The 15,634-nt window shown below is 43.3% G+C and overlaps 1 protein-coding gene across 2 annotated transcripts in view; it reads left to right on the plus strand.

Annotated features, from left to right (window-relative positions):
* Positions 1-15,634, plus strand: part of NUMBL (NUMB like endocytic adaptor protein) — a 188,185-nt gene that overhangs the window by 105,486 nt on the left and 67,065 nt on the right. For both annotated transcript variants that reach the window (XM_082263139.1, XM_082263140.1), the window contains exon 2: positions 7,629-7,761. The gene's annotated coding sequence lies outside the window, so the exon portion shown is untranslated. The remainder of the gene's footprint in view (positions 1-7,628; positions 7,762-15,634) is intronic.

Genomic DNA, 15,634 nt, shown 5'->3' on the forward strand with positions numbered 1-15,634 from the left:
AAACCTTAAGGATTTAGAGAAGATCTGTAAAGAAGAGTGGACCAAAATCCCTCCTGAGATGTGTGCAAACCTGGTCACCAACTACAAGGAACGTCTTACCTCTATGCTTGCCAACAAGGGTTTCTCCACCAAGTTCTAAGTCATACTTTGCTTGGGGATCAAATACTTCTTTTACTCACTGAACTAACTGCCACTTAATTTATAGCATTTGTTTTATGTGTGTTTTTTCTGGATTGTTGGTTGATATTCTGTCTTTATCATCTAAAATACGCCTATGGTAAAAACTAGAGACCCTTTATTTCTTTGTAATTGAGCAAACTTACAAAATCTACAGGGGATCAAATATTTATTTTCCTCACTGTATACATTTGCCCTATTAGTTAGATATCAACTTTTTATACAATATGTGAACACGGAGCCTTGATCTTTTGAACACAGTATTCTGGACCTGGAAGCATAACCATATTTCACAGTCTTAGTGCCGGTTCACACTTGTGCGATACGGGAACGCTGCGAATATGCAGTGTGTTTCCGCATCGCATCCGCACATCTGGCAGTTCACACTGCCATATGCGATACGCAGGGGGTGTCAATTAAAAGTTAACGACACCCCCAGTTGCAATCGCAGTGCGATCTGCAGGTTCGCACAGAATTGGATCGCACAAGTGTGAACCACTGTGCGATCCGATTCTGATGCTGCTCAAAAAAAGCCTCATGTGCGTGTTTGCTGCGGATGCGCTGCGAATTCAGCCATACAACCTGTATGGCTGAACTCGCATCCGCATATGAGATCGCATGTAATGAAGGAGCAGTGCGCTCCGAATTACATGCGATCTCGCAAACCGCACATATGTGAACTGGCACTTAGAGTAAACTTCAGGTAACTCCTCTTCCCTAAGCAGGACTATTCTCCGTAGTCCTGATAAATCCTGCCACATGACTGAAACTGGACGTGACTGCAGGCAATTCCATCTTCCAGTCTTGTCTGCATCCTCCTGCCTCATTGCTGTCTTCAAAGACCTCTCCCGATCTCTTCCCCGTACTATGTACCTAAGGAACCCCGACCAGACCTATCTTATTCACCTCTGCAGCATCATCTTCTACACCATTCTTAATCCCGTCAGAATCCTGTAGCCTGGCAACCATTGCCACGGAGACAGTGTTTCCAGGATATGTGGGAAGCAGGATCGTACTGACATGATGACAGCAGAGGCCTAGGAACAGTGATCAGTATGTGTTCTCCACGCTCTACGAGATAGATGAGTTTAGTATTTTTTTATGAGGGGATTCGGTTTTATACTGGAATGAAGTATACCTATTTCCTACATCATCCCAACTTCAGTCCCGTTTTTCCTGCCACAGCTTACAGAATCAAGGCTAACGCCTGTTTGGCTGCAGTGATAAATATCGTTCTGTTCCTGTATTCTATCTTCACAGCATTTCTATATCTGTCTGGTAGCTTTCCTCCTCTATTCTTTCATGTTTCTGTTTATAGTAAATGTCTGGCCAGGTTGAGCGTTCCTGTTTATTGAATGCTTGGCCTTCACAGTTTTCACAGGGCAGTGGCAATGCAGATGGAGAAGGAAGTCCAGAGAAATCGCATTCCTCTACGATCTCCTCGGTCACAGAGAAGCAGCATGGCCTCTCAATATCCAATCTGTGTCCGTCTGTGTCTGGTAGCATTCCTCCTCTACTCCTCTTACACATTATATATATATATATATGCAATGTCTGGCCAGGTTGAGCCTTCCTGTTTACTGAATACTTGGCCTTCCCAGTTTTTTATTTTTTGAAGGGCAGCCGCAATGCTGGTGGAGGAGGAAGTCGAGAGAAACCTCCATTCCTCTATGATCCCCTCGGTCACAGAGAGGCAGCATCATATTGGATGCTGGCATCCCATGTAACGTTGGCAGCCATCTTGGGTCACGCAGAGTCTACTAATGGCCCTGGCTCCTGGGTTTGGCATGCATTCAGCATGTGGATAGAGTATGTGGAGAAAGGCATCTCTGCTGAAACGCGTTAAGAGGATTACACTACAGTCAGTCCTGCTATATATCCTTGATGTGCTTAATACCATGGGATGTTTGTAAGTGGTATTTGCTATGTTTTTTATTAAATTATTTTTAGCAATATTACACTATGTCTGTCCCTTTTTGGTTTATATCTTTACCAACGTTGGAGCTGGAATTTTGTCTATCCATGTCTGTTGCTGGTCCATACGGATACTTCTGAGGTCTTCCTATCCATTCGGAGCATCCACCATACATTATAACCGCTTGTATGGCCCACATGCTATACAGTATCTGGGTCCTACTTTTCTGGTGAGCGCATACAATTACTCCTTGTCAGTGTTGGGATTTGCTGCACACTGTGATCACGTTATACATGTTGGACTTTTCTTTATCACTCCATTCACTTGGGACTGTTATTCCAGTTGGACATTCTTTTTATTCATTATATGATTGGATACACATTATTCATTTCACATGTTGCATTTTTATACGTTCAAGTATACTTTATTGTTCTTAGCGCTATGGTTTTAGTCACTTTTTTGTCTGGTGATTAGTGTAAGCAGCTTGTGTTTATTGGTAGCGCAGTATTTCCAACCCTATGTGCTTAGAGTAGGGACACTGTTTAGCATCAGGGAGAGGTTCCAGATAACTAGAGAGAGTGCAGGGACACGCCATCCATCCTGGAAGCCTCCCCACTTGGGCATGGACTGGCCAGGCTGCATTGCGCCCCTCGAGACAGAAGCTGTTGGCACACCCGAGACCTGCTACCACTATTCATCGCTGTATATCCTGTGAGTGCGCCCAGTTGGGTTGTGTTCCCGCCAAACTTGTTGTGCATTACTAAACTTCAATTTCAATACAGTTCTATTTTTCGCAACTGGACCCTGAGTGTTTACTGCCGCTGCACCTACCCACAAATTGGACCTTGTCTGCCATTTTCTTTGGCCCTATTTATACCAGAAACTAGGTTGCCTTAAACGGGTCAATTCAAGGGCCATATAATTCTGCTATAGAACCTTGTCATATGTAGTTATACTATTCCTTCGTTTTAAGATTGTAAAAACAAAAAGTAATAATGAGGATGTAAAGATAGCATTGTGTTTGGTTAATGAGGGCCAGAGAAAAATGTGTATGGAGATGGTACTGCTTCCATAGAGAACGTTGGGGTAGATGATGGTTGCCAGCGCCCCAGGTGCTGTTCATGGTGGATAAAACGATTGCATTGCCTGTCTACTTCATTACACCCCCTGCCAGACTTGGGAGATTTTAATTCCCGTATTTAGAAAAGAACAGTTTAGAACCATGGCTAATCCCAACAATACTGCAAGCAGGAGGCCAAGCAGCCTCAGCAATGGTCCCTGGTATGAGCTTTAGCATAATATGGGTCCATGTGGATTCCACGTCTCTGAAATGCATGCCTACTGCCTGTGGAAATACAGCTTATCTATGCATGTCACTGTGATTTCGGTACTGGACTGGTATTAGGCTGGGAGTGTTCCGATTTGGCCTCAGTGCTTTAGTAAAGGAACACCAATATTGTATTCTTTACAACATACACTATAGTGTGAATAAATGTCATTGTTGAGTTATGGAACTTGGGTCATGGATCTGTAAGATTTGTAGGATATTCTGCTCAAATACAGTTTTTGGGATTTTCAAATACAGTTTTTGGGATTTTCTGTTACTCGATCTAATAACAAAGTGCACAGTAGTAGTGTTGTACTGTGCTAGCCATCCACCAGTGCCGTAAATGTGGCGTTTACAGTGTATCTAAACCCAAGAACAGAATGTAATATTTTGCAAATAAATGCACATATATGTAATATCTTGCAGTCCTTCAAGGCTGATTTTCTGATGATGCGGTTTCCCAGACCAGATCCCAAGATCAGCACCACTCTCATTTCAGTTACTGCGCATGCAGGGGGTATTATTGAAGGGATAGCGGACATGGGTAGCAGCAACCACATAGAGGTGGGACCATCCAGAAAGTGGCAAAGATCTGGGCAGAACCATATAGAAAATGAGCATGATTGGGATGGGCCACCTAGAAGGACATGTGTTGGCCTTAAGGCCCGTACACACGCACCGATTGTTGGCCGTAAATAGTCGGCCAACGTCCGATCGGCCGATTATCGGCTTGTTAGTATGATGCTTCCGACAACCGGCTGCGACTTTTCGGCCGAACAAAATCTGATGTGCAGGCTATAAAATTTTTGTTGGCCAACAAAGAACGGCCGATTGTTCGTCAGTCAGTACAGATTTCGGCCAACAAAAATGTGATGATCAAGACTGGGCATGCTCAGTGAAGAAAAAACTCATGAAAAGTAGACCAGAACATGACATCACTTCTGCAGTTGGTTGTTGTTGGCCGACAAAATTCGTGTGCAGTCTAGAGCACATTTCAACCAACAAAATAGCACCGGACAAAAGACGGCCGAACAGTCGGCCAACAATCGGTACGTGTGTACGGGGCATTAGGCAATGTGTCTGGAGCCAGGGATATAATTAATGGCAAATATGCTATCCTATGGTGTGATCATATCATTGAAAGAGCAAGCATTGTCACCCTAGGTTGCTCACTCCTGTTTGGATTACAGAACACCTTCCCCATTAACATATGCGGAGGTGTTCTGTAGTACATTAAGGTAACACGGGCAGGGCTAATAAGACTCCTTGGGATTTCAGTACAGGGATTTTCAGCATTAAGGAGAGGTTAGCGAACGCCCTGTGTGCTTGGGGCTTTAATTACCCAGCTAGCCCAATAAAGAGTATCACCTATTGAAGAAATTAGGACCATTGTCTAAGTGACTAGCAAGCCTTTCTTGCTGCGTTGGGGTTCTGGGTTTGTCACCAGAATGCTGTTTGCAATGATTTAGGACTCATTCACACTTATGCGTTGTAGCCATGTGTGCTAAAACATACACAATAATATGCCTCAGCGCAGTGCAAAGATGCAAAATCACCAGCACTCTAAATTAATGTCATCGCACGTTTATTGTGAAGACAGCATTGCATCACTGACATTTTGGTGCCTTGCAGGGTCCCTTTCCCAAGGCAACATGGTGACATCACTATGTTGTCTTAAGAAAGGGACCCTACAAGGACCGAAAACATTGAGTTATGTCTTGTGTCATACTGTCTTCACAATAGACAAGTGAAACACATTCTTTTGAAGTGCTGATGACTTTGCATCTTTTTGTCTCTGGTTCTGGCATGGCACCATCCATGGCATTCACTTTGAGGACCCATTGTTAAACGGTCAAGTACCGTGAGGAGTGCAGCTTCTATTTGGACTTCACCCCAATGCATGGCGGTGCATCTGCTCTGTGCAGTGCTGTTCATAGTGAATTGCATCCTAGCGCAATGTACAGTAGAGTTCAAAGCGGTGCAGTGCACCACCACACATGTACCGTATGTTTTTTTTTTTTTTTTTTTTATTTTAAGAAAAAGTTACGTGCTTTTTTGTATTCTTTGTGATGTGTTGGCAGTCCATTCGTAATGCCATAATACTGATTAAAGCAGAACTTAACTTTCCCAATCAACATGGATTATTTTTAATCCTTATGCTGCTAACATTATAAATAGATAGGAAGTATATCCTGTTTTTTTTTTTTTAACATTCCTGAGTTACCTTTTGGTTTCCATGCCTAGGCAAATTATGTCCTACATCCCAGAAGTCTTCATGTAGGGAGGAGGGGTTTTCTCAGCTAAGCACACCCTCCTGCCTGCATGCCTGAGCTAAGGACAGAAGGATTTCAGGAAGTAAAGGCTACAGGAATCCTCTGCCCTTCTACTTCTCCTTTTCAGAAAACGCCTTTTGAATATATTTGCCAACATTCCCTGAGAACATTCCTTCTTTCTAGCCCTTGCGTGTACCTGAATCGTAGAACGTCCCCTACTTCTCTCTAATACACGTCTCACTAAGTGGGAAGGGATCTGGCGTCCTGAGGTAGATCTGGCAGACTAAAGTAAGGCCTGGTCTTTTGTGGAAAAGTGTTAATCTAACACTGCTACCCTGGAGGCGGCAAAGTGCTTTTGTGGTGGTACTGGGTCCCACCTCGAATCAACCATGCCAACCCGAGTTCTGGTGACCGCTGCATTCGGGGTTGTGGCATACTTGGCGGACTTGTCTGTTTCACTTGACTATCCGAAAGGATGCTAAATTTGCTCTGTTGCATTTCCCCATCCTGGGCCTATATGCTTGTCAGCAAAAGTTGGCATCCTGTCTATTTTTGTTGGTCAAAAGAACAATTGCCAAGGCATGGAAGAAACCCACGGTCCCCTTTCAGGATGTTAGAGACCTTATGACTGCCTTGAAGCTTAAAAAACAAATGTCCAGCATCCTCAAGAACTCTCACACTTGGCTTAAGTATGCCTTCCCTTCACTTTCTCCAGCTAGCGTTGGACCTCTGTGACCGGCCCACCTGACGATCCCCCGCGGTCCATATGCCCATTCCCACCTGCCCTCTCTCCTTTCCCCTAATGTCTTCCTCTTCCTACCTTTTTTTTTTCTCTCTGTGCTCTTTCCTCCTCCTTTCTTCTCTGGCTTCTTTATATCTTTTAGGTGCAAAAGCTATATTTCGCCATTATTATGGAGTTAGCCTTTCCAGGTTTGAAATTGCTATTTATGTGGATCCTACCTGGACCCTTTCTCTCATTTGTTTATACTTCTTAGTCTTAACCATTGTTATCGCCTTCTATTTCTTTGTCATTGTATAGCCCCTGCGTGGGCAGATTGGGTGCTTTATTGTTCTTATTTCTAATTGATTTGGTCCCGATCCCGATCTTTTGCTTTGTGAAATCCCGATCCCGAGTCCGATCCGGAAGTACTGTTTTGTGAGCTTATAACAAAATAATACTTCCGGATCGGTATCGTTATCGGCAGATACCTTTATAACATTGTGCATTCAAAATCTAAAATGTCATGGGTTTAGTCTTTAAGAGGGTAAACTTCCCTCCTCCGGCAGACCGAACGAAAAGATACATTGTAATCATTGTGTTTACTTAACTGGGAGAGTTGAAAGGCATTTGTAGGAGGCTCTTTTTTTTTCTTTGACAGCTGTTCTCTGCTCCCTCACAAGCTATAAAGATCAAAACCGTATCGGCCCGTGGATCTGTTAATTTTACCGATCCCCCGATCCAGCTATTTTGCCCGTATCGGGGCCGATATCCGATCCGAATATCGGATCGGTGCATCCCTAAAAATGACTGACTGAACCAGAATCATCTGCCCTTACTCAAGATGGCCACTGCCATAAACACTTGGGGTTGCTTTTTCAAAGTGATTTCTCGGCACAATCAAGCATGGGGACATGAATGGATAGGGGGAGTTTGCTTTAAATATTAAAAAATAATTAAATAGCGTCTTTTGGTTTGTGGTGCTCAGGGGCAGCGTAGTTCTGGGTCCTTAGTGTGCTCTGTGTGTAGTTACTTTAAAAAAAAAGGGACTCCCTAACAAAATAGGACAATTGGTTATCCTGGATGTGAGTCCTGCTTTTTCAATCATTGTGGGTGTGGAGGGTGACTGCTCTGGGTACGAGGAAACTGCCAACTGGAAATGCGTTATTTTAAATCTTGTTTTATCCTGTATAGTAATACTTCTATTTTTCCTTGTAGGTCACCTTATCTGACATCCTCATCGTCCAACCATTGCGCTGTCCTTTGCCTGCGCGATTGGAGGAGGAATAGGGAAGAGACATTTGGCTGTTGGATGCCCACATCGGACAACCCTGCCGCTCCCACCCGCACAGTAAGTGTGGCGTTCCCTGACGCCTTCATTGAATAAAAGGGGTCCAAATCTAATTTTTAGAAATCTAATGGTGGTTTCATCCCTCTCAACGACTCGGATAGTGAGATCTCTGAATTTAAAGTTCTGGGTTCGCACAGCTAAGCAGTTGATATAAAGGAGTCTCACTCTTCTTATTGAATGTTTTCATTAACCACTTAAGCCCCGGAGGATTTGGCTGCTAAAGGACCAGGGGTTTTTTTGCGATTTTTTACTGCGTGACTTTAACGGACAATTGCGCGGTCGTGCGACGCTGTACCTAAACGAATTTGACGTCCTTTTTTTCCCACAAACAGAGCTTTCTTTTGGTGGTATTTGATCACCTGTGCGATTTTTTGATCACGCGCTATAAACAAAAAAAGAGCGTAAATTTTGCAAAAATAACAATATTTTTCACATTTTTTTATATGAAATTCCCCAAAAAAAAAAGTAAAAATCAAAATTTTTTAACATTTTTCGGCCAATTTGTTTTATGCTACCTATGTTTGGTAAAAAAAATCGCAAAAAGCGTATTTTGATTGGTTTGCGCAAAAGTTATCGCGTTTACTAACAAAGAGAAAGATTTTTGTCATTTTTGGTGTTTTTTTTTTTAACGCGTAATGGCGGCGATCTGCGATTTTTTTTTCGGTACTGCGACATTGCGGCGGACAGATCGGACCCTTGACTGACATTTTTGACACTTTTGGGGTTACCAGTGACATTACTGCAGTAATCAGTGCTATACATATGCACTGTTACTGCAAAAATGACACTGGCAGGGAAGGGGTTAACTTTATTGGGAAGGGAGGGGTTAAGTGTGTCCTAGGGGCGTGCTTTCTACTGTGTAGGGACATTGCTATTGGTGTAAAAGCAAAGATCAACCGTTCTACATAGTAGAACGGTCAGATCTTTACTTTTACACAGGGAGAACTGACAGGCAGCTTGTTTACACAAGCTGCTCTGTCTTTCTCCCTTCACAGGAGCGATCGTAGTGTGGCCGGCGGACATCGAGTCCGCCGGTCACACGCACTGACTTGCCTGTGAACGAGCCGCGGCGGGCGCGCGCCTCGGCGGGCGCGCGCCCGCTCGCTATAGGCTCGCAAGTCAGTGACAGGCGAGTGACGTACCGATACGTCACTCTGCCTGGCCGGGGCTGACCGCCGCAGTATATAGTCGTGCGGCGGTCGGCAACCGGTTAAAGTGGAACTCCAGGAGTTCTCTGTATTGTCAATATAAATTGGTCCAGCTTGGCACCATGGATTTATCCATATCTTATTTCCGGAGGGCCACTGGGGATTCTGAAAACCACTGTAGTAGCCCACACTACATACAGTTATAGCCACCATTTTTCTGGGTCCTGCACAGGGAGGTCGCCCGCTTGGCACTGTTGAGTTGACATTTAGGGCAGCTTTTTTCAACCAGGGTGCCCAGGCACCTTGCGGTGCCTTGAGGTGCCTTGGCAGAATGCCTAAAAAATTCCCAAAAATTGTATACAAGCCGGTGTATTGATAAAGGTTGCCTTTTTAGTTACATTAAGTCTAAGATTTTCATTGTGCACCATTACATTCTCCTTGTTGCCGACGTCCTAAGGACCGATGGCCTCATCAGTTGAGGAAGAGGATGTCAATCGTCTGCATTGCATCCTTGTTTGACCCTTCCCTTGCTTCTCTCTATCAGTGTTGGGGTCACATTAGCTAATTGATGGAGAAAAACTGAGGGAGAAGAGAAACATTGGCATACTAGTCAGTACCAGTTTACGAAAGTGTATTTGCTTTGAAAGAATTAATCACCTCTAATGTTGGGTGTCTGGAGTTGTGGATCTTGCTGCATAAGGTAAACTATTAGAATCGTTTTTACATTTTTAGAATGGTGTGCCTCAAGACTGTCCATAATTTTTAAAGGGTGCCTTGAATGAAAAAAGGTTGAGAAACACTGATTTAGAGAACACCTTTTATTTTTTTTCAGGGAATACAAGGCGTTCTCTGATTAGATGAGGGTAAATCGTGACCTCATCCTTCCCTTCTCTTCACCCTGTTCAGTGAAAAACTCCTCTAACCCTTTGCCGACCATATTACTTAGACATACGTTGGCAAAATGGCACAGCAGCGCCAGAAAATATACCTAGTATGTGATTCGGCACTTCCGGGTCTGGGACACACGCACCGCAAGCCGCCCGCTTCTGCTGTGATTCTACACAGCGGGAGCTGATCAGCGGATACAGTAGATTCGAAGTCTGTCGGCACCCGCCGATACTTCGGTACAGAGGGAGAATGGCGATCTGTCTATGTAAACAGGGCAGATTGCCACTCTGTCAGTCCAGAAGGCAATAATCCTGCGTTCCTGCAAAGCAGGGGCACCAATCCATGCCTTCCCTTATTAGAAGCACCTCCCCCACAGCAAGAAAACACTGGCTAGGCACATAGTTAAGCCTTTGACCGCTCCTGATGTTAACCACTTCATTAGTACAGTGACAGTGCACATATTTTTAACACTTGATCACTGTATTAGTGTCATTGTTCCCCATAAAGTGTCAGTGTCTGATCTGTCTGCCGTAATATCGCAGCCCTGCTAGAAGTCTCTGATCGCCACCATTACTAGTAAAAAAAAAAAAAGAAAAAATATCCTATAGTTTTGAGCCGGGATAACATTTGCGTAACGAATCCATATACGCTTGTTGGGATTTTTTTTTTACCAAAATTTGTAGCAGAATACATATTGGCCTAAATTGATAAAGAAATTCGATTTTTTTTTTTTTTTTTTTTTTTTTTTTATTGGATGTGTTTTACAGCAGAAGGTAAAAAATATTGTGTTTTTTTTTTTTTTTTCTTTGTAGAATTGTCGCTCTTTTTTTGTTTATTAAGGCTCTTTCACACGGCCCGCATCCGCTGATGGAGCCGTTCTGCTCAGCGGGGGATCGATCCACCGATCCCAGCTGAGCAGGGGTACGACTCTGGTCTCTGTGTGCGGAGACGGAGCTGTCAGATCCCCGCTGTCCTCTATAGGGGTCCGTTCTCATCCGATCTGATCCGAACTGCTGGACGGATGGAAAATAGGGTTTCCATCCACCTGGATTTCACAGATAAGGATCAGAAGTGGATAGTAGTGGGTGTCAGCGAACATATGTCTCCACTGACATCCGCTGCCCCATAGGGATGCATGGAGCATCCGATCAGGTCCACCTGAAAAACTGACAGGCAGATCTGATCTGATCGGATCGTTCGTGTGAAAGGACCCTAACACAAAAAATATGTAGCAGATTACATGTTGGCCTAAAATGAAGAAAAACATTTTATTTTTAAATTGTTTTTTATTCGCAATGTTTTATAGCAGAAAGTAAAAAAAAAAATATATACATTTTTTTTCTGTAGAATTGTCACTCTTTTTTTTGTTTATAGAGCAAAAAATAAAAATCACAGAGGTGATCCAGTACAACCAAAAGAAAGCTTTGTTTGTGGGTAAAAACTGACATAAATTTTATTTGGGTACAGTGTCCCATGACCGCGCAGTCAAATCAACGCAGTGCCGTATCGCAGAAAATGGCCTGGTCAGGAAGGAGAGTAAATCTGCCGGAGGCCAAGTGGTAATTATAGAAAAAATACAAAGAGTTCCCTGAACGTTGGCAGTGCCGAGCGAGCGTCCCCCAATGGTTAGTTTGTAGAGGTGAAGTTAGGTGAAGATTGCGGCTATCACTATTAGTAGCGCAGGCTGTCTGCGTTGACGAGTCCCTGATTAAATTTACTGGCCGCCTTGCTATGAAACAGTACCTCCCCAGCAAGCATGCCAAGTACGGGGTCAAGCTGTATAAATTGTGTGACAGGGCCACAGGTTATACAGTTAGTTTCCGTGTCTATGAGGGAAAAAGATAGCACTGTGGAGCCCCCCAACTGCCCAGACTACATAGGGAGCAGCGGCAAGATTGTTTAGGACTTGGTTTCACCCTTATCCGGAAAGGGGTACCATTTGTTCTTGGACAACTTTTACACAAGCGTGCCACTATTTAGTCACCTGCTCGAATTACAAATTGGCACATGTGGCACCGTGCGACCTAATCGCCGGTGCCATTGTAAATTCCCGTCTTAGTCGGGGGGCGAGAGCCTGCTTGAAAACGGACAAATTGCTTGCAGTGAAGTGGAAGGATACACGGGATGTTTATGTTCTGTCCTCCCTTCACGCAGACACGACAATCCAAATTCCTACGGCAACTGGCGTTATGGAGAAACCCCTCTGTGTCCACGAATATAACCTTAATATGGGAGGGGTGTACCTTAACGACCAGCTTTTGGCGCCGTATTTAGTTGCCTGTAAATTTTTTTTTTTTTACAGAAAGTTGTCACTAAATGATATATTGCCATGGGAATATGTGAAATGACACCCCAAAATACATTCTTTTGCTTCTCCTGAGTACAGGGATACCACGTGTGAGACTTTTTGGCAGCCTAGCTGTGTACACGACCCCGAAAACCAATCCCCCTCCTCAGGTTTTCTAATGGCGTAAATTGCTGATTTTACCCCTGACTACCTGTCACAGTTTCAGAGGCCCTGAAATTTCAAGATAGCACAAAATCCCCCCAAATGACCCCACAAATCAACAATTTACGCCCTTGGAAAGCCTGAAAGTGGGGATTGGTTTTCGGGGTCCTGTACTCGGCTAGACTGCAAAAAAAGTCTCACACATGGGGTATCCCTGTACTCGGGAGAAGCAGCAGAATGTATTTTGGGGTGTCATTTCACATATACCCATGGCATGTGTAAGCAATATATCATTAACTGACAACTTTGTGTAAAAAAAAAAAAAAAATTATATATATATATATATATATATATATATATATATATATATATATATAGAGCTATTTTTCCGGAACTTGTGGCAAAATATAAAATATTCCATGGACTCACCATGCCTCTCAGCAAATAGCTTGGGGTGTCTACTTTCCAAAATGGGGTCATTTGGGGGGGTTTTGTGCTATCTTGGAATTTTAGGGCCTCCGAAACTGTGACAGGTAGTGCAGAGGTGACATGCACAATTTACGCCATTAGAAAACCTGAGAGTGTTGATTAGTTTTCGCGGTCCTGTACACAGCTAGGCTCCCAAAAGGTCTCACACATGGGGCATCCCCATACTCAGGAGAAGCGGCAGAATATATTTTGGGGTGTCATTCCACATATACCCATGTCATGTGTGAGAAATGTATCTTTTAGTGACAACATTGTTTAAAAAAAAAAAAAAATTAAAAAAAAAATTGTAATTTTCCCAAAACTTGTGGCAAAATATAAAATATTCCATGGACTCACCATGCCTCTCAGCAAACAGCTTGGGGTGTCTACTTTCCAAAATGGGGTCATTTGGGGGGGTTTTGTGGTATCTTGACATTTCAGGGCCTCCTAAAACGTTATAGGTAGTGAGAAAATGCAATGAAAAATGTACGCCCTTTGAAATTCTGATGGTGGTGATTTGTTTTCGGGCTCCCGTACACAGCTAGGCTTCCAAAAAGTCTCACATATGTGGTATCCCTGTACTCAGGAGAAGCAGCAGAATATATTTTGGGGTGTAATTACATATATACGCATGGCATGTGTGAGCAATATATCATTTCAATGACAACTTTGTGTAAAAAAAAAAAATATTTTTTTTAGTCATTTTTCAAACACCTGTGACAAAAAAATGAAATATTCAATGAGCTCAACATGCCTCTCAGAACATTCCTTAGGATGTCTACTTTCCAAAAAGTGGTAGTTTGGGGGGGTTTTGTACTGCCCTGCCATTTTAGCACTTCATGAAATGAGATAGGCAGTCAGAAATTAAAGCTGCGTAAATTTCAGTATTTACACCATAGTTTGTAGACGCTATAACTTTTGCGCAAACCAATAAAAATACGCTCATTGAATATTTTTTTGTCAAAGACATGTAGCTAAATATATTTTGGCCAAAAAATATGACATAAATTGAGTATATTGGATATTTTTTAAGACAAAGTTGGAAATGTCATTTTTTCGCACAATTTTCACACTTTTTTATTATCGCAAAAAATAAAAAGCGCAGAGGTGATCAAATACCACCAAAAGAAAGCTCTGTTTGTGGAAAAAAAAGGGAGTAAATTTCGTTTGGGTACAGCATTGCATGACCGCGCAATTGTCTGTCAGTTAAACTCACGAAGTGCCAAGTTGAAAAAAGGGGTCTGGTCAGGAAGGGGGCAAAATGTTCCGGGGCTTAAGTGGTTAAGTACAGGGTCACACGACCGCGCAATTGTCCATTAAATTAACGCAGTGCCGAATCGCAAAATATGGCCTGGTCATTAAGGGGTAAAAATCTTCTGGTCCAGAAGTGGTTAAACCTTTTTAACATTGAGGTATCCTTAAAATAACTTTCCAGTCTCGGGGAACCCCTGCTAATAATTCGAGCCCATCTCATTTCCAGCTACGAAATGTGATGGGCATTATATGACATGCTGCATCTTCTAATGCACACTGTGAGAAGCTCGCAGTGTGCGGTAAAATCCGAGTAAGCTATCTGTGGCTAGGAGAGGTGCCTGTCCAAATGTGCAAGACTAAAGAGAAGCAGGAGTTCAGCTTTAAAACTTTCCTGCAACATTCAATGACCGAAAAAGGAAAATGCACATTTTATAAACTGATGCATGTATTGACTGTCAATGTCTGTCCAGGCTGGAGTTCTCCTTTAAGTATATCTGTATGAATCTTTTCACACCATGTGAATGTCAGCACTGTATGGCTGATCTTTGTAGTGATTGGTGTTTGTCTGCGGCGTGTTCTCTTTGTATACGGTGCCAGTGTGGTACAATTGGGGACATGTCTTGTTATAGGGACTACACAGGGGTGATGTGTTCAGAGGTCTGTGCCAGCATCATGGCTCCTCTATCTCTTTCTCTACAATATGGCCTATAGAATTCCATCCTACAAAGAAAGGAACCCACAGACCGGCCTTTCTTTCTTGCCAATCCACTGCTAATTAGTCGTTCGTTAGACAAAGCCATTTAAAAAAAAAAAAAAAGCTCCATCTGACTTGTCCTCCTCTATGTTCCCAGCTCCCCCTTTTTTTCATGAGCAGCAGGAGTCCTTTACTGTGAAGTCCCCTTTAAATGGAGACCACACACACACACAGGACGGGATCCGGGGTCCGATTAAATATTCTGATGTTCTAGATGCTTTCTTCTATAGTGGCTCCATAATGGAGTCTGTATACTGTGTATGCACAGAGAGACGATGGACTACTCTGAGTCTGAATTCACACCAAGCACTAGGATGCGTTTTAAGACACTTGTGTGTCTGGTCCCGCGACTTGGGACTGCAAAGTCGCATGACAAGTCCTACCCCATGATTTCCAATGAGTACTATTCATATCTGTGGGACTTCAAGTAGTCCCTGCACTACTTTGGTCCGACTTTGATGCGACTTGAGGGCCATAGACCTCAAGATTACACAGGCATTGCTTCAAGTTGCGTCAAAGTCGCGTGACTTTCAGGTCGTACAAGTGTGAAAGGGCTTTAAAACCAACTCCAGGAATAAGAGAAAAATCTCCCCTCTTTCCTGCACTTGTCATGTCTAGGGGGTGGAGGAATGGGAATGATTACTTACCCTATCCACTGCTTCAGCCCGCGCTGCCCTCCTCTCCCCGAAACTCTGGTCAGTGGGTGCGTCTTCATGCACAATTCAGGGTTATTAACCTGTTGCTTCCCGCATAACACATACACTATATTACCAATAGTATTGGGACGCCTGCCTATACACGCACATGAATTTTAATGGCATCCCAGTCTTAGTCCGTAGGGTTCAATATTGAGTTGGTCACTCTTTGCAGCTCTAACAGCTTAAACTCTTCTGGGAAGGCTGTCCACAAGGT

This window comes from Pelophylax lessonae, assembly GCF_965119305.1.
Source record: "Pelophylax lessonae genome assembly, chromosome: 7".
Classification (NCBI taxonomy): Eukaryota; Metazoa; Chordata; class Amphibia; order Anura; family Ranidae; genus Pelophylax; species Pelophylax lessonae.